Source organism: Salmo trutta, chromosome 33 (genome assembly GCF_901001165.1).
Source record: "Salmo trutta chromosome 33, fSalTru1.1, whole genome shotgun sequence".
Classification (NCBI taxonomy): Eukaryota; Metazoa; Chordata; class Actinopteri; order Salmoniformes; family Salmonidae; genus Salmo; species Salmo trutta.
Window position 1 is genome coordinate 6,751,742 of NC_042989.1, and position 13,911 is coordinate 6,765,652.

A 13,911-nucleotide genomic window follows, 5' to 3' on the forward strand; every position below is an offset into this window, starting at 1 on the left:
ATGGAGCACGGGGGGCAAGCTTCTCCATCAACGCCTCTATGCCAGTGAAACAAGGTAGCAATCCTCATCAATCAGGACAAAGCACCACTCCTTTGCCTTTCCGCCAATTACCAACAACGGCAAATCGTTCTTCTCGTCCAGGTCCTGGGCCAGGCCAGTCATCAACCATCAGGTGGGAGAGCTCTCACTCAATTCAGGCTGCCACCAATGGAGGGTCTGGGACAGTAGGGGACAGGCCCAATGAGGCCAGAGTGAGCTCATCAGCAGTCCTGGGTTTATCCTTCATGCAACCAGAAGAGGGAGCCAACATCATGAAACTGCTAGTAGCCTCAGCCTATGTAATTCCCAGACCTAAACTGCCATACTTTGAGAGCGGAAAGGAGAGTGATTTTGTCCTTTTGGAAATGGCATTGGAGAGCCTACTGGGTATTCACAGCCATCTGTCAGAACACTACAAATACCAAGTACTGATGGATCACTTGCGGTTTCCCAGTGCATACAAGCTGGCCAAATCCTTTATGCACTCCGCAACACTATACACTGCCGCTCTCCAGGCCCTGAAAGCGAGATATTGTGAACCAAGCCAGCTAGTCCAGAATGAACTAAACAACATCCTGAACACGTCTCCAATCAAAATGAGAGACCATGCTGCCTTCCAAGAGTTCTCCCTTGCTGTTCAATCCCTGACCTTGATGCTCCAATCCATTGAAGGAGAAGAGGGGAACGAGCTGAAATGTGGCAACCATGTGGACAGGCTTCTTAGCAAGCTTCCAGCCTACCTTAGAGACAGTTTAACCTGTTTAGGATAGGGGGCAGTATTTTCACGGCCGGATAAAAAACGTACCCGATTTAATCTGGTTATTACTCCTGCCCAGAAACTAGAATATGCATATAATTATTTGATTTGGATAGAAATCACCCTAAAGTTTCTAAAACTGTTTGAATGGTGTCTGTGAGTATAACAGAACTCATATGGCAGGCCAAAACCTGAGAACATTCTATATGGGAAGTGCCCTGTCTGACCATTTCTTGGCCTTCTGTAGCCTCTTTATCGAAAATAGAGGATCTCTGCTGTAACGTGACATTTTCTAAGGCTCCCATAGGCTCTCAGAAGGCGCCAGAACGTTGAATGATAACTCTGCAGTCCCTGGGTGAAAAACAGTAGGGGTTTTGGAAAGTGGTCGTTCTGAGAACAATGATACTGGCGCGTGCGTGCATGTAAAGACTCCATTTTCTATTTTCAGTGTTTGAACGAAAACAAGGTCTCCCGGTTGGAATATTATCGCTATTTTACGAGAAAAATCGCATAAAAATTGATTTTAAACAGTATTTGACATGCTTCGAAGTACGGTAATGGAATATTTTGAAATTTTTTGTCATGATACACACCGGCGCGTCACCCTTCGGATAGTGTCTTGAACGCAAGAACAAAACGCAGCTATTTGGATATAACTATGGATTATTTGGGACCAAAACAACATTGGGTGTTGAAGTAGAAGTCCTGGGAGTGCATTCTGACGAAGAACAGCAAAGGTAATCCAATTTTTCTTATAGTAAATCTGAGTTTGGTGAGTGCCAAACTTGGTGGGTGTCAAAATAGCTAGCCATGATGGCCGGGCTATCTACTCAGAATATTGCAAAATGTGCTTCATCCGAAAAGCTATTTTAAAATCGGACACCGCGATTGCATAAAGGAGTTCTGTATCTATAATTCTTTAAATAATTGTTATGTTTTTTGTGAACGTTTATCGTGAGTAATTTCGTAAATTCACCGGAAGTTTTCGGTGGTATGCTAGTTCTGAACATCACATGCTAATGTAAAAAGCTGTTTTTTGATATAAATATGAACTTGATTGAACAAAACATGCATGTATTGTATAACATAATGTCCTATGAGTGTCATCTGATGAAGATCATCAAAGGTTAGTGCTGCATTTAGCTGTGGTTTTGTTTTTTGTGACATTATATGCTAGCTTGAAAAATGGGTGTGTGATTATTTCTGGCTGGGAACTCTCCTGACATAATCTAATGTTTTGCTTTCGTTGTAAAGCCTTTTTGAAGTCGGACAATGTGGTTAGATAAAGGAGAGTCTTGTCTTTAAAATGGTGTAAAATAGTCATATGTTTGAAAAATTGAAGTTTTGGGATTTTTGAGGTGTTTGTAATTCGCGCCACGCTCTATCATTGGATATTGGCGAGGCGTTCCGCTAGCGGAACATCTATTTAATCAAACATTGTTTGAACAAAGGTGTCCTGAAAGTGGGCTCGAGAGGCTCCTTTGCCCTCAAAGACCTGGCAGCATGGTTGCTGGTGAAGGCGAGGGTGAAGAGCATCGCTCACCATGCCACAATCTCAGCCACAGCCTCCGGGGTAAGGAAAGAGTTTGAATGCAAGGAGGGTCATAAAAGGCCAAATCCCACTACTGTGTACTTAAATAGTGAAGCAGGGGAGGAACCCGGAAGGGAGGAACCCGGGAAGAAGGCCTCTCTTAAGAGCAAGAACATAAAATTCCAGCCTTACTGCCCCTATTGCACTTCCTTGGCTCATGCCCCAGGGTGAAAAATCTCACTCGACCCCAATTGAAGGCTTGGATAACTTCAGGCGAGCAATGCTACAAGTGTGCCCGTAGCCATAAAGCGGAGACCTGCACATTGAGGAAGCTCTGCAATCGCTGTAAGAAAATCCATCTTACAGTGTTGCATGATGTATTTCCCCAAGCACCGAAGGAGCAGAGTATGCTCATGGTAGGAGCCGCAAAGGAGCTCTACCTCAACCAGCAGAACCGGTCTCCAAGGGTCATGTTGAAGGTGGTAAAGGTCACTCTGCAAAGCGAAGGGAGGAGCATAGATACATTCTCCGTTCTACATGATGGGTCTGAAAGAACAATTACTCTCCTGGCTGCCGCCTGTCAGCTTAACTTGAAGGGGACCCCGAGTCCCTTAACCTCAGAATGGTACGACATGATGATATCCAAGTGAAAGGCTCTGCTGTGACCTTCTGTGTTTCAACTTCAGGACAGAGGGACCTGGCCTATAACATCACCAATGCCTTCACGGCAGTTGGCCTGAATCTCGCAGAGCACTCCTGCCCGATGAGTGTTCTAGAGAAGCAATATCCTCATTAGGAAGAAGATCGCCTCTTCCTAACATGGCCTGGTTTGTGCCACTCATCCTGATTGGGTCAGACCAACCACACCTCGTCACCCCGACTGAGCCTATACGAGCTGGACCAGAAGGAGGGCTCGTAGCTGTCCATACATCCTTGGGTTGGGCTGTGCAGCCCATCTACTTCTCTCCACCCAAGCTGTACAGTCACAGCAAGTCCTCTTCACCAGAAGCAGTCCAGCTCCATCTCCCTGTCCATCCACTGACCTCCTTTGGAATGTGGAGATGCTCTGGAAGATGGACACCTTCTCCAATCGGAAGCTACAGGAAGTCACCCGCTCGAAACATGACTCCTATGCATTAGACCTCCTGGAGAAGCGCACCACCACCACTGAAATGGATTGCGTTCAAAGGTACACGACCCCATTGCTACGGGTGCCTAACCATTCTCCTCTGGCAACAATGACATGGGTTGTACTCCCACTACCGCGCGGAACAGAGCGGTGCCTGGTGAAGAATCCTGAGCTTGCTGACGTTCATAACCGAGAGATTCATAACCTTGTGAAGGCAGGCTATGTCACCAAAGTGACAGCTCATGAAGAGGGAAACCCACCTAATGAATCCTGGTATCTCCCTCACCATGTTATCTAGCAACACGGTGGGAAGTACAGACTTGTCTTCAACTGTTCATTCCAAGCCGCTGGTCAAAGCCTGAATGACTGTCTACTCCCTGGACCAACCTTAGGTCCTTCCTTGCTCGGTGTCCTTCTCCGGTTCCGGCAGCACTCCACAGACATCAGTGGAGACATCAAAGCAATGTTTCATCAGATTCGTCTGCTACCTTCTGACACCACACTGCTCTGGTTCATATGGCAAGATATGGAATGAGACGCAGAGCCCACCATCTATGAATGGCAAGTACTCCCATTTGGCACCACATGCAGTCCTTGCTGTGCTATATACGCTCTGCAGAAACATGCACGGGAGCACCCAGACAGTGACTCAGAAGCATGGGATTCAGTGGAGAATGCCTTCTATGTGGATAACTGCTTAAAGAGCGTCCCATCCACTGCTGAAGCGAAAGCACTCCTTGATAAAGTCCAGAATCTCCTGTCCAAAGGGGGATTCGGGGTGAGACAGTGGGCGAGCAACAGAGCTGAGGTTATCCAGCACCTCCCGCCACAAGCCAGGTCAAGTAGCAGTGAACTATGGCTATTGCAGTCTCTCTAATGTCCAGATGCCAAGGTGTATGTGCCACCCTGTGCTGACCAACTGGGATCAAGCCATGTAACTGCATGTGTTCATTCTGTGACACTTCAGAGCACGCTTACAGGGCAGTTTCCTATCTCTGAGTGGAGGATAAGGCAGGCCACACCCATGTCTCCTTTATCATAGCCAGGTCCAGGATCGCACCCAAGAAGCAGTTGTCAATGCCTAGGCTGGAACTCAACGCTGCCCTTTCCGGAGCCCGGTTGGCCTCCACCTTGCGAGCTGAGCTCACCTTGCCAATCCAAAGGGTCATCTACTGGAGTGATTCGACCACTGTACTGACCTGGCACAAGTCGGAGTCCTGCAGGTATAAGGTGTTCATCGGAACTCGCATTGCAGAAATCCAAGACCTAACAGAAGTCAATGATTGGAGGTATGTTGACAGCGTAAACAATCCTGCTGATGACATCACTCGTGGTAAAACTCTTAAGGAACTGGCTCAACCCCATAGCTTGAGCTTGGCACCACCATTCTTGTCCCAACCAGAGAACAAATGGCCGACAGACCCCAAGCCTGCGGCCCCTCCGCAACCAACTGAAGCTCATGAGTTAAGGAAGTCCGCCCAATGCTACAGCATCTCTACGGAGCCAACAACATCTCTCCCTAACTCAGCACAATCACAAACACTGCAGGATCTGATCGCCGCCACAAACCAGACCTCAGTTGGGGTGGCTTCCATACCCACCTCCCTCGCTGCAGAGACACTACTCCTACAGTATGCACAAGCAGTCAGCTTCCCTGAGGAGCTAAAAGCTCTGAAAGCCAGTAGGGAAGTGCCTAAGGACAGCCGTCTTCTCTCTCTTGCCCCAGAGTATGACCAAATCTTCGGAGTGATCAGTGTCGAAGGGAGGCTGCACCAAGCAGAAGTCTTGGATCCTGATGCTATCAACCCAATTATCCTCAACCCCAGACACCCTCTCACCAGCCTCCTCATCAAGTTATGATGAGAGGCTTCTCCACCCAGGGCCAGAGAGTCTATCGGGAGATGAGGCTGAAGTACTGGATATTTGGAGGACGAGGAGCCATTTGTAAGCACCAATGTGCCTGCATGGAATGTCAGACATGGCGGGCCGGAGCAACTATGCCCAAAATGGCGGATTTGCCCCCTGCTCACTTGCGCCTCCTCAAACCCCTCTTCTGGTCAACGGGAGTAGATTGCTTTGGCCCCTCTACGATCAAGCTAGGTTGTTGAGTGGAGAAGCGCTGGGGCATTCTCTTCAAGTGTTTGACAACTAGATGTGTCCACCTGGACCTACTGGAGAGTTTGGATACTGGAGCCTTCTTCATGGCCCTACGGCTGTTTATCTCCCGACGGGGGAAACCCTACGAGATCCTGGCTGACAGGGGCACAAACTTCAAGGCAGGAGAAGCCAGGTTGGAGGAAGCCTTCCAAGCAATGGAACCAAGCCTCCAGGATCAACTGATGGACCAACACATCTCCTTCAAATTTAACCCTCCAGGAGCTCCTCATTTTGGAGGAACATGGGAGCGAGAGATCAAATCTGTGAAGATGGCCTTACGAGTCATCCTGGTGGACCAAACTGTCACTGAAAATGTCTTGCGGACCATCCTGATAGAGGTGGAAGGGACACTGAACCCCAAAGCCTTGGGATATCTCTCTACAGACAATGATGACCCCGTTCCGGTTACACGAAATCTGCTCTTGATGGGGTGTCGAGATGTGTCACTTCCTCAGACCATGTATGCTGATACCAACCTCCTTGGCAGATGCTGGTGGCGACACAGCCAGATCTTGGCTGACCAGTTCTGGGCCAGATTCATTTGGGATTACCTACCAAGCCTACAGCACAGAGGGAAATGTAAGAGAGAAACGGCCAGCCTGGACACTGGCCAGGTAGTAATGATAGTGGACCCTCAACTGCCTCGAGCTTCCTGGCCAGTGGGCCATATCACCAAGACCATGCCTGGGACCGACGGTCGTGTTAGATCAGTGGAGATCCAGGTAAAGAACCGGACATATATCCGGCCAGTTGCCCGACTACAGAAAATGTGGAGCAATGAGCCTTTTGAGGAGTGTGTAATTCATGGCCACTTGCTCAGCTGTGCCAGGGGAGCTTTAATTAGGTCAGGTGGAAATGTCAGACAGATCTCAACTCATTAAAAGGAGGAAATCGCCACCACCTGACCTCGCTGCTTTCTTTTCCTCAACTCTGTCTAATCCAGACATTCTGTGCATCCATGAATCAACGTAAATCCACCAAATCTGTTACCTTTCATCTGAACTATCTGTTGCGATCGGGAGAGCGGGCCATCAGTTATTGTTTATAGTTATTACCGCAGGGGGCGCAGCTTGGAACACACGCTTCAAACCTATTGTGTTATGTAAATGGACAATGATCACGGCCCAACAGATCATCACAGGCCAATTGATATATGGTTAAAATGTAATGAAATGACATGTACATATGAAGACTAACCTGGAAGGATGAAATATGAAACGTAATTATTTGCTGAATTGATCAATTCTGATATCAAATTGATGGAGATTATAGATTGATTAATTTCACCTCTTACATCTGCTCCAATATCCAATGATGGGCGTGGCGCGAAATACAAATTCCTCTAAAATCTGAAAACTTCCATTTTTCAAATACATGACTATTTTACAGCTATTTAACTGATAACTGATCTATTTACTTGTATTATCATTCTCATGATTATGATGAATGGTTATGATCCTAAATGACTCTATTCTGCTTCATAATGAATTCCTATGGAACCTTATTGCTGAATTACCTCATTCTGTTAAAAGGGCTAGGCGTCCCGCCAGCGGGACACCTGTCATCAACTTACGGTGAAATTGGAGGGCACACATTTCAAATAAACAATCCTAAAAATTATGGATATTAAACTATAATATTTCATACAGAAAGAAGTATGTTCAATAGGAACATTATATTAGCAGGTTGCTCTTCGTTGCTCGCGCAGACTGATTTCCAACTCTGGGTCTCAGTACTAAAACTCAAAATTCTTCCTCGTTTGGGAAGAAACAAGCCTGGTATCTTGAACAAAGACTGTTGACATCTAGTGGAAGCCATAGGAATTGCAATCTGGGAGCTGGATTTGCATATGCCCCTATACTTTCCATTGTAAGTTGGTTTTTCTTTGGATTTTCTCCTATCATATCTATTGTGTTATAGTCTCCTTAACATTTCTACAAACTTCAAGGTGTTTTCTATCCGATGGTACCAATTATATGCATATCCTGGCTTCTGGGCCAGAGTAACAGGCAGTTTACTTTGGGCACATCAGTCAGGCTGAAATTCAGAAAAAAGGACCCTAGCCCTAACAAATAATGAGAATTATTGTTATGATTTGACTTTCTGATTTGAATTGGATTGGATGCATGTTATTTTGTTTCCTTTGTTATGCAGCACAAACTGCCCAGTAAATATACCACTTTGTGGTTAAAGGAATTCCTGCCTCAGTCTCATCCATTCCTCTGTCACCTTCACTATTGTCAGTCATCCTACCTGTCCAGCTACCCACACAGATTCCAATAATCTTTCAGACATTGTTAAATGGGGAACTTGGTAAATTCGCTCAGGCTATTTTGTTCGGATTTCAGAGCACTGGTGTGAATGTACCAGAGCTCAGAATAACTGATGAATTTAAGAATGCTCAATGCCGGTTGAATATGGCCGGTGTCAGCAGCACAGTTAGTCACCAATGCTTTGAATAAACATGAAAAAATCCAACCAGCTCTGCTAGGTGAGTAGAATGGAGAGTGAAGATGTATTCTCTTGTTTGTGTCTGGAAGTAACATTAGCTAGCAAGCTGGCATATTTTAGCCAGTTAGCTTGAGTGTGAGGCAAAAAAAAGTATTATATTTTGTGAGGTCAGAGAGTTTGGATCAACCCTGCTCCTTAGCAGCTTTTGGGGTTGAATAATCCTTGTGAGAATCAAGGACTGTGGATATTAGGTAACATGTTAGAATTGGCAGTATATGTTAAGAATTGCACAAATTATGTTACGAATAGTCAAACTTTGTATCACACCGCATTTAAACAATCGTTAAAGGGTGTAGATTTGGGGGTTCTGTGTTGGTAAAATATGCAGTGAATTTGTTATTGGTGTGAAAAGACAAAGAAACTCATATACCAAACATCGTCACATTAGTAAACTATGTGGTAGAGCAGGGTCACAAGGCATCATATGCGAAAGTACAACCAGCGAAACAAGAGATAGCATATTAAAGTGGCCTCCCTGTGAACAAATGTTATTATCTTCGTTTTGACTATAATTTAAAACTATTTGTTCTTAGATATAGCAGCCAGTGTTTGTTTTAAGATGCAAACTGAACGTTTTAACAGCTTATTTAGTTCAAATTGAAAGGCTAATTTATTCAACATAAATAGCGAGACGATTTCGATGTAATACATTGTGTGGCCTAAATGGTCTGCTGTAATAACCTAGTGAGAATGGAGTCGTATTTGAATCACTGAATCATGAACTGAATGTATGCTGTAAACAATTGCAAGTGTTTGTTATCTTACTTGTCGCCTACGCAGAAGAGACAGTTGCCTAAATCTAATGAATTCTAATAATAGTGGATAGGCAATTGCGATAAAGCTGTGACCATGATCATGATAAAACAAGGCTACAGCAATGGATTGAGGTTTTGGGTGGTAAGAGGCTGTAGTATTGTGCCCACCGAAATGTGTTTTCTTCCTTAAGAATTGGCTGATGTATTTTATAGATTTGGCGCTTTGTCTTCTAGTTAGGAGAGAATAATCAGGGTTTGGTTTCTTTTATTTTCTAAACCTTACGATGGGTGACAGTGACGAAGACATTGATAAGGAGGATTGATGTAAACTTAATGAGTGTTGACAGTATATAAATGGTAATATGTTATTAGTGAGTTTTTTTGATAGCACTCTAATGATGCGATATTTTAGAAATACAAGGTACAAGATTAAATGATGAGTAGAGGGATTGAGCCTTGAGATTGTAAAAAAGATTAGATGCGGTAGAAAGCAAGCAGGCAGTGGGACATTTGAAGTAGAGGTATGAGAAACATTCTTTGACAGTTTCTGATTATTGTTGCTTGGTTTTATAGTTAGGTAACACCAGTGAATTTGAGCAGGAAGTTAATGTGTTCTAAAACTATAATCTGTTACCATTACGTGGAACAGTGTCCAGTAATTAAAGTAGATTGAAATGAGTATTGAATATTAAGGCTGAATCACATCCGGCCGTGAATGAGAGTACCATAGGGCGGCGCGCAAGTGGCCCAGCGTCATCTGGGTTTGGCTGGGGGAGGCCCTCATTGTTAATAAGAATTTTTCTTAACTGACTTGTCTAGTTAAATAAAAAGTTAACAGGAACAATCTAAGGTGAAACAGCTATTACATATGTCGTTGGACATTGGTCCAGTAACGATACCAGGATAATTGTACATGGTTATGGAAAAGAGAGACCAGGTTTTAAAAAAACGAATTACCTTTATTTAACCAGGTAGGCTAGTTGAGAACAAGTTCTCATTTGCAACAGCGACCTGGCCAAGATAAAGCAAAGCAGTTCGACACATACAACAACACAGAGTTACACATGGAATAAACAAACATACAATCAATAATACAGTACAAAAAGTCTATATACAGCATGTTCAAATGAGGTAGGATAAGGGAGGTAGGGCAATAAATAGGCCATGGTGGCGAAGTAATTAAAATATAGCAATTAAACACTGGAATGGTACAATGTGCAGAAGATGAACGTGCAAGTAGAGATACTGGGGTGCAAAGGAGCAAGATAAATAAATAAATACAGTATGGGGATGAGTTAGTTGGATGGGCTATTTACAGATGGGCTACGTACAGGTGCAGTGATCTGTGAGCTGCTCTGACAGCTGGTGCTTAAAGCTAGTGAGGGAGATAAGAGTCTCCAGCTTTAGTGATTTTTGCAGTTCGTTCCAGTCATAGGCAGCAGAGAACTGTAAGGAGTCATATAATATGATATGGAAGTGAATTGTTAGACTCGGTGGCGAGATACATGTTGCCATGTCTAAAGGTAACGCATGCTAAATTAAGCGCACATAAATGTTGGGGTACATTAAAACAAATGATTAATGATTTGAGAGAGTACAATTATCATGTTTTGTTTGTAGTTAAAACCTATGGGTTGCTGATTATGATATTAGTATAGTGAGTGCTAAAGAAATGTACACTTTCTCTTCCAGGAGAATGGGGGTGGTCATTTCCTCTCTCTTTGAAATGTTTCCTAAGGCTATGGTCTTGGGAGAGGGGTTAGTGAAATTCAGCAGTTCTATAGGTATAAAGGTATCTGGATTCGGTGGTAAAGAGGAGTTACCAAATTAAATAAGGCCTGGCCATTTTTGTTTGTTTTTGCCATATGGTTTACCACACACACACCAGCACGCACACAAAACTTACTGGTTGTGAATATGGGTTAGTGCCGAGGTATCTTAATGGGGCACACACACATGGAATTTTCAGAAGTTTTTCATTTCTGAATTTTAATTGAACAAGTGAATTATTTTGATAAAAAATGTATTGAAGAAACTGACTGTTTTTAGATAATTGGTCAAATAGAGAAAGTAACACTTATTTGAAGGGTTTGAATGACTTCTGACCTCTGTCCTGACTTTCTAGTATGGTTTGATCGCCCTCACTGGAAAGACGAGAGACATTGGATGATGAATTTAAGGTCATTTGTAATGATGATAATTACGAAGAAGGTTCTAATAGTTATATGTGTGATTCGGACCACGAGAAGGATAATCCTGTCTCTAGTCTATTTTTCTATTTCTTGAATCTGTCACGCCTGCTCCCGCTCTCCTTCGCGCGCCAGGCTCCCCAGCATTACGCACTCCTGCCACCAACAGTATGCACAACTGCCTTTCCCCATCACGCGCATCAGCAATTATTGGACTCACCTGGACTCAATCATCTCTGTCATTACCTCCCCTATATATGTCTGTTCCCCGCTCTATTCCCTGCTGCAGCATTAATTGTCATTTTGTACCCATGTGCCGATGCTGTTCTTGTCTTGGTCTTTGTCTGTTTCCTGATTAAATGTTGACTCCCCGTACCTGCTTCTCATCTCCGGCGCTCAGCATTTAAACAACATTTCGTTCTATCAAATCTTTATAGTCAATAAATTGCGCATATAGGCTGTGACTGGAAAATTCCTTATTAGGCTCAGTCTGCAGTGCTTTTGAATTCATTTTTAGAAACACGGGTTTGGCTAGAGTCTGGCTCATGAGATGGTGCCAGGAAAGCAGGCCAGCAGCAGAGCTCCTTGAAAGAGCTTTCCGTCAGGCCTATTGTGCTAAAATCAATCATAGCCTATTGTATAGATTATATAACATTTAAGAGATCTGATTTTTAGTTTAGAAATACTTTGCTACCATGACACACTTAGCTAGCTACCCACCTCATTCCTTTCTGTTAGAATGTGCATGTAGTAAGTACACCATCATGCTTTCGGGACATGTGTCTTTACAGATTCCACAATGATCCTTTAGTTGTAGAAACTACCCCACCGCACTCCCTCTCTTACTCTTGGTCCTCCCCATCTTTGTAAATATTATGAAAATATTTAGCCAAGTTCATGACAGTAGCTAAAGCATGGAGCTATAGCAGCACACAAGTAGCCTACAAATGCATGCTGGGCCGGGCATGCCCTGAGTTCGTGAAGTGAGCGGTACTGGAGAAGGTCGAAGCTCCAGCCTTTGGGAAACTTGCTCAGCACTCCAGTCAAATTGGGCACGATCTCCTCCAGCTCCGCTCTACTCACATACTCTGGTTGGTTACAAGGCGGGACCTATTTCAATTATGTAAGAGAATATCATGTTACCATTGGTGTATTAAAATGAGAGTTAATGTGATGTCACCTTGTCCCTTTAATAATGAATCCAAGTGTCTGACATAGGGCAGGACCAGTAACTTTATGATCAGATTTATCAATGTAGAAGCAACAGTAATTTTTCATACTTTGGTCATGTCATGATGTTGCCCTGTTGGGTGAGGTTTATGACCCCCCATAAATACCTTTCCCCCTTTTCTCTCCACTCTACAAAATGGACTCTTGGAAAGCCCTGTGTTACCACAGAGAAAGTATGGTAACTTCAAAAGGTTGGAGAATGGAACAATATTTCCCTTTTTCAACCAGTTGAAAGTGTCCGTTGGTACTTAAAGAATATGATGTCAGATCAGTTGTTGTCTGGGACATTATATCTGATGATAGGACGACATAAATTGTATCTTGGAAAGTCCACACATTGTAGTTATCAGATTCACATGGAATTGTTGTGCAATTTAAATGTTTAAATATTCAACTATTTGTGAGAAGATGAAATTAGATTTTAGCTTCTAAATGAGAGAAATGTTTTCATAAGTACACTTACGCTCACTCAGTGGCCATGCCCAAGTGAACAGACATTGGTTGATTACTATGAAACACGCCTTTCTCTCCCCCAATTACAAAAGCCCATTGACGGAAGTCAACCTCAGTTCCCGACGACGTGAGGACTGGTGTCCATACTTTTAAAAGGGCCAACTTCAACTACAACCTAACGAAATTAACATTTAGTTCCAGAAATGTTAGGACTGCTGTCCTAACAAATTTCAACGTGGAGGTGATGATCACCACGTTGGAATGGTGAATTTTGACTAGACCAGACAGAATACAGCACGAGCTGATTATGGCAACTTGGTATGAACTTTGAACGATTATTCACTAAAGTGGTACATCCTAGACGTCGAGTTATCAGCTGCAGCTGTAAACGTACGTGGTCTAGGAAAGGACAGACAATCTCCGAAGAACGACAGGGTACTTTAACGTGTCCGCTCTACAACACTATGACCAGAAAGATTCTTCAAAGGGCAATGGCAATCTCTGCTGGGTAAACAAGTCTCTCATCTTTGACCAATCCATCAAAGCACAGCTCAGAGTAAATATATTTTTCTTGCATTGTCCTTTTCCGAATGGGGGGTTCTGTATTTACGGTAGCATAGCTTCTCAAGGTCCGATGGAGACCATCCCTTTGTCCCTCAGTCTTCCCGCTCTTCCATTCAAACCCAACCCCCTTCCTTTGTGTAACCAGCCGTCATATCTGGTTAGCCCACTTGGGGCTTTTCATGACATGATTAGTAATCGATGTGTGCTCTATCCTGTGTATATATATGTAATTCTGTGTGATTATTTAGATATTTAGTAAATAAATAATTAAGCCAATTTGTGTATTGCTGATTCAACTTATTAGCTAGGGTTCTTGCAGATAACCAAGTACTTACGACAGTCAGAATGAGACCAATCGAGGTGACGATTAATAATTGACTGTTATTGATATAAAAGATCTTCAGATCTTTAAGAGAGTGGATTCGGGAGATAACCGCTCTATATAAATGAATGCTTCCGTGGTGCCCCAGGATATTATTGGTTTAATTGTTGCATGCGTTTAATTCAATCACATAATCAATTAAGGTAGGTAATCGATTTGATAAAATAGCATGTCATATAATTTAATCAGTCAGAGACACGATAGTCATCATACT